This window comes from Triticum aestivum, chromosome 5D, assembly GCF_018294505.1.
Source record: "Triticum aestivum cultivar Chinese Spring chromosome 5D, IWGSC CS RefSeq v2.1, whole genome shotgun sequence".
Lineage (NCBI taxonomy): Eukaryota > Viridiplantae > Streptophyta > Magnoliopsida > Poales > Poaceae > Triticum > Triticum aestivum.
In genome coordinates, this window is record NC_057808.1 from 481,604,083 (window position 1) to 481,611,125 (window position 7,043).

Below are 7,043 nucleotides of genomic sequence, written 5' to 3' on the forward strand. Positions count from 1 at the left end.
GAAGAAGCTCTGTGGGTTTAGTTTTCTGATGGAAATGGAACCGGGGCTGGAGCCCTTTTCTTAAAAAAAATGAAGAAAAAGCTGCTAGCTCATGCGACATCGCTTCATTTTAGGTGAACTGCACCAAAAGGTCCCATGAATTGAATCATCCATGTTGGTGACTGGTGTTATCCCTTCTACGATGGTGTTGACTGCAGACATGGTTCCCATCACGAGGTATGTTCCTTTTTGGTCTGACCGTTTGCCAAAGATCCTGCATGTTGAGTCTGCTCTTGTGCTACTGTTTTGGCACTGCCATGATAAAGCAGTAATGTTATTATTTTGCACCTTAATCTAGTGGCACTATTAATTTGAGGCAATGTTTTGGCACCGCTAGTGGCACTGTTTTTTTTATATATCGAAAGAGGGGGTTTCCTCCGATTTCATTAAAGAAATCCAACCATAGAGAACCATTATTCGACAACATCTCAGTGTAAACGGGCAGTTATGCAACTACTACTAGAACGGACTGAGTACTAGCAGGATACAAGTTCGCCACATAAGCTAGGAAGGTAGGGGGACGCAACACCAGCTCGACCAAGTTTGGATTACAACCCAAATGCTACCACAGAAACATCAGAGGGGAAGATAGGGACTGAAAGAGCCAGCTTCAGCATCCCAGTCTAAGCACCCCCGACCTCCATCCTTGCGACGCACGGTACACCTCGTTTGCCACCTGATCGACCCTAGTGCCACTGATAAAATGAAGTAATAATACAGTTAAAATAGAGCGAGTGTCCTCTCTATCATTTCATTTCCAATGTAGATAAAGAAAGTGCTTCTCTTTGTTAGTATATGTTTCATCAACTAGTCCCATTGTTAATGTTTAAGCGTTTCTGCAAACTGGGGTGCTTAATTTTAGTTGATCTGCACAAACCTAGAGATTGGAATGTCTCAAGGCCCCTCCGTGTACTACCGCTGTACACTGATGTTCATCACTGGCAGAAGGTGTATCGGGGAGACTTGGGTCGGTTTCTAGTATGAGGCGTTGCAGGGCCCATCTCGCCCTCGCAGCATGGCATACTATGATACTATCGCAATATTTTCTTCTATTTATTAGTGTATGTTTCATCAACTAGTGCCACTATAATGTAATCACGCCTTTTCATTATCTGTGCAAACAGGGTTATTCAGCTGCATTTTGGTGGAACTGCACAAATGTACGGATGGAACCGGCATACATGCAGAGTGCGAGGTGCCAAGTAAAAATTACCGACACCAACCCTGCTCCATCTAAGCATTGGCATCCACCACCATCAGTGGGATGTGTGGCGCTCACTGTGGATGGATCTTTCTCGGCAGCAAATCCTCTAACCAAATACTAGTAGCTTAGACTTCAAAAAATACTAGTAGCTTATATTGGCAGTTTTCTAGGGGTGTACTCTTTTCTGAAAGAAGCACCAATCTATTTTTCTTTATTTGTACACAGTGTCACAACTTTGACCCAAAGGTCCAGAGCTATTTTAGGGTGATTGGCGTAGTACTCGGAGACTGATTGTAAGCATGATTTTTATTAGCTGTCACACTGATTGTAAGCATGAGCAGATGGAAGATTAGGTTAGTGCGAAGCTTATCTTAAACCCAACCGGCGCCGTTGAAACGAGGCGAGCATCGAGGGAACCGTGGAGAACGGCGGAGAAGCGCCGTCGCGCCATCCGGCCTCCTCTTGCGGTGGGAGAACGAATACTCCTATGGCTCCGGCTGGCTCTGCACCCTCGCGAACGGCACACCGTACTCGATCGATTCGTTATCCTCTGGGTGGTCGACCTTCGACCTGTACGCCCACCACCTCCGCCTGACTTTTGATGACCCACAAGTATAGGGGATCTATCGTAGTCCTTTCGATAAGTAAGAGTGTCGAACCCAACAAGGAGCAGAAGGAAATGATAAGCGGTTTTCGGCAAGGTATTCTCTGCAAGCACTGAAATTATAGGTAACAGATAGTTTTGTGATAGGATAATTTGTAACGAGCAACAAGTAACAAAAGTAAATAAAGTGCGGCAAGGTGGCCCAATCGTTTTTGTAGCAAAGGACAAGCCTGGAAAAACTCTTATATAGAGAAAAGCGCTCCCGAGGACACATGGGAATTATCGTCAAGCTAGTTTTCATCACGTTCATATGATTCGCGTTCGGTACTTCGATAATTTGATATGTGGGTGGACCGGTGCTTGGGTGCTGCCCTTACTTGGACAAGCATCCCACTTATGATTAACCTCTATTGCAAGCATCTGCAACTACAACAAAAGTATTAAGGTAAACCTAACCATAGCATGAAACATATGGATCCAAATCAGCCCCTTACGAAGCAACGCATAAACTAGGGTTTAAGCTTCTGCCACTCTAGCAACCCATCATCTACTTATTACTTCCCAATGCCTTCCTCTAGGCCCAATTAATGGTGAAGTGTTATGTAGTCGACGTTCACATAACACCACTAGAGGATAGACAACATACATCTCATCAAAATATCGAACGAATACCAAATTCACATGACTACTAATAGCAAGACTTCTCCCATGTCCTCAGGAAAAAACGTAACTACTCACAAAACATATTCATGTTCATAATCAGAGGAGTATTAATATGCATATAGGATCTGAACATATGATCTTCCACCAAATAAACCAACTAGCATCAACTACAAGGAGTAATCAACACTACTAGCAACCTACAGGTACCAATCCCAGACTTGGAGACAAGAATTGGATACAAGAGATGAACTAGGGTTTGAGAGGAGATGGTGCTGGTGAAGATGTTGATGGAGATTGCCCTCTCCCGATGAGAGGAGTGTTGGTGATGACGATGGCGATGATTTCCCCTCCTGGAGGGAAGTGTTCCCGGCAGAACAGCTCTGCCGGAGCCCTAGATTGGTTCCGCCAAGGTTCCGCCTCATGGCGGCGGAGTCTCGTCCCGAAAGCTTGCTTAGGATTTTTCTTCGGACGAAAGACTTCATATAGCAGAAGATTGGCACCGGAGGGCCAACAGGCGGCCCACGAGGCAGGGGGCACGTCCAGGGGGTAGGGCGCGCCCCCACCCTCGTGGACAGGTGGAGGCCCCCTTGACATATTTCTTCCACTCAATATTTTTTATTATTTCCAAAAATAACTTTCGTGGAGTTTCAGGACTTTTGGAGTTGTGCAGAATAGGTCTCTAATATTTGCTCCTTTTCCAGCCCAGAATTCCAGCTGCCGGCATTCTCCCTCCTTATGTAAACCTTGTAAAATAAGAGAGAATAGGCATAAGTATTGTGACATATTGTGTAATAACAGCCCATAATGCAATAAATATCGATATAAAAGCATGATGCAAAATGGAAGTATCAACTCCCCCAAGCTTAGACCTCGCTTGTCCTCAAGCGGAAGCCGATAACGATAAATATGTCCACATGTTTAGAGGTAGAGGTGTCGATAAAAATAAAATACGGACATGAGGGCATCATGATTGTTCTCATAACAGCAGCATATATGGATAATGTCATATGATTTCTTATGCTCAAGTAATAATCTATTGACAATGCAAAGTATGAATCAGAAACTTTATTGAGAACCAACAAACTATAATCTCAGTCATTGAAGCAATTGCAATTTATCATAACATCAGAAAGAGTCTATGTCAGAGCTTTCTAGCAAGTCCACATACTCAACTATCATTTAGTCTTTCATAATTGCTAACACTCACGCAATACTTGTGGTTACGGAGTTTTAATCGGACACAGAGAAAGATAGGGGCTTATAGCTTCGCCTCCCAACCTTTTACCTCAAGGGTAATGTCAACAATAATAGCTCATGCTAACTTACATCCAATTAGATATATCTATCAGGATCTTTCCAACACACTGTGCTTGCCAAAGGATAAAATATAAAAAGGAAAGGTGAAGATCACCATGACTCTTGCATAAGGTAGAAGATAATAATAAAAAATAGGCCCTTCGCAGAGGGAAGCAGAGGTTGCCATGCACTTTCAAGGTTGGATGCACAAAATCTTAATGCGAAAGAACGTCACTTGATATTGCCACTTGTGATATGAACCTTTATTATGCAGTCCGTCGCTTTTATTTCTTCCACATCACAAGATCGTATAAAGCTTATTTCCTCCACACCAATCAATCATACATATTTAGAGAGCAATTTTTATTGCTTGCACCGATGACAACTTACTTGAAGGATCTTACTCAATCCATAGGTAGGTATGGTGGACTCTCATGGCAAAACTGGTTTAAGGGTTTTTGGAAGCACAAGTAGTATCTCTACTTGGTGCAAAGAATTTGGCTAGCATGAGGGGGAAAGGCAAGCTCAACATGTTGGATGATCCATGACAATATACTTTATCTCAGATATAAGAAAACATAACCCATTACGTTGTCTTCCTTGTCCAACATCAACTCTTTAGCATGTCATATTTTAATGAGTGCTCCCAATCATAAAAGATGTCCAAGATAGTATATTTATATGTGAAACCTCTCTTTCTTTATTACTTCCTATTAATTGCAACGATGACCAAAGCTATGTTTGTCAACTCTCAACAATTTTTAATCATCATACTCTTTCTATGTGAAGTCATTACTCTCGATAAGATCAATATGATCTCTTTTTATTATTTCTTTTTATTCTTTTCTCTTTTCTTTTATTCACTCAAGATCATGGCAAAATAATCAAGCCCTTGACTCAACACTAATCTTTATTAAATATAGCTCACGGACTCGATTACATAGAGGGATCATAAAGCAGAACTCAAAACTAGATCATACCAAAACATTATTCTACTAGATCAAGATACTAATAAAAGGATTGAACTAAGAAAAACGGTAAAGATAGGAGTGTGATGGTGATACGATACTGGGGCACCTCCCCCTAGCTTGGCAGTTGCCAAGGGGAGTGCCCATACCCATGTGATTATGTCTCCTTCCTCAGAAGTGGTGGTGATGGGGTTGTTGATGAAGTAGGCTTGTCGTCCATCTTCCAAGGCATGGGCTCACCATCATAGAAGGATGATCAAGTCTCTGGGATCCTCAAATCTGCAGCCAAACTCATTCTCTTGAATCTATATTCATACTCACAGTTTTGGTTTTGCAGGTCATAGATTTGGGCTTGGAGGTGCTCGATTTTCTCGTGGAGCTTGAAGATGGCCTCCCCAATGTCCTTGGCATCCAGCTTGTGGTTGTTGGTGAACTCCGCGATCATCATGTGATTGGAGTCAAGTCCACGCTCCACCATCTCCTGGCACTTGAAAACTTGTTGCTCCATTGCCTCGAGCCTTGTCTCCACGCTTCCGGTCTTCCTCGGTCCCTCAACATCGCGGATGTGCAGCACCCCCACACGCATCTCAATGGTTTGAGGGTGTTGCAGCACCGCCGCGAGGTAGGGATTGATGACCTTCTCGAAGAACTTGTCCTTGGGGGCACTTGGAGACGTCATGATGATCTAGATCTGTCAGAAAAACAGCTCGAAACGAAAACAGAGGATAATTGCGTGATACAGGAGTCAAACTTTCAGGAGATTATATAATGAATTTTTACCGACCAAAATACGTAACGTGCAAGAAAACGGAGTCCGGAGAGCACACAAGGTGCCCACGAGGTAGGGGGGCGCGCCCAGTAGGGTAGGGCGCGCCCTCCACCCTCGTGGAGGCCTCGTGTCCTTCCCGGACTGCTTCCTATTTTTCTATTTTTCTAAATATTCCAAAAGGGAGAAAAATTGCCATTAGAACTGTTTTGGAGTCGGTTTACTTACCGTACCACATACCTATTCCTTTTCGGGGTCTGAAACGTTCCGGAAAGTGTCCCTTATGTATTCCTCCGGGATTACGGTTTCAATAACATTGGTTTCAACATTTATAGGATTACCTGAGATATAATGTTTAATTCTTTGACCGTTCACCACCTTCGGATTTGTGCCTTCGAAGTTATTGATTTTTATGGCACCGGAATGATAGACCTCCTCGATAACGTAAGGGCCTTCCCATTTAGAGAGAAGTTTTCCTGCAAAAAATCTTAAACGAGAGTTGTATAGCAATACATAATCACCTACATTAAACTCACGCTTTTGTATCCTTTTGTCATGCCATCTTTTAACTTTTTCTTTACACAACTTGGCATTCTCATAGGCTTGGGTTCTCCATTCATCAAGTGAGCCAATGTCAAATAACCTCTTCTCACCGGCAAGTTTGAATTCATAGTTGAGCTCTTTAATAGCCCAATATGCCTTATGTTCTAGTTCGAGAGGTAAGTGACATGCTTTTCCATAAACCATTTTATACGGAGACATACCCATAGGATTTTTATATGCAGTTCTGTAGGCCCATAATGCATCATCAAGTTTCTTCGACTAGTTCTTTCTAGATCTATTAACAGTCTTTTGCAAAATCAATTTGAGCTCTCTATTACTCAATTCTACTTGACCACTAGACTGTGGGTGATAAGGAGATGTAATTCTATGATTAACATCATATTTAGCAAGCATTTTACGGAAAGCACCATGAATAAAATGTGAACCACCATCAGTCATTAAATATCTAGGGACTCCAAACCTCAGAAAAATAACTTCTTTAAGCATCTTAATAGAAGTGTTATGATCAGCACTACTAGTTGGAATAGCTTCTACCCACTTAGTAACGTAATCAACAACAACTAAAATATGTGTGTAACCATTAGAGGCAGGAAAAGGTCCCATATAATCAAAGCCCCAAACATCAAATGGTTCAATAACAAGTGAATAATTCCTAGGCATTTCTTAACGTCTACTAATATTACCAATTCTTTGACATTCATCACAAGATAAGACAAACTTATGGGCATTCTTGAAGAGAGTAGGCTAATAAAAACCGGATTGCAATACCTTATGTGCAGTTCTATCTCCAGCGTGGTGTCCTCCATAAGCCTCGGAGTGACACTTGCGTAGGATCTGTTCCTGTTCATGCTCAGGTACACAACGTCTAATAACACCATCTACTCCTTCTTTATAAAGATGTGGGTCATCCCAAAAGTAATGTCTCAAATCATAGAAAAA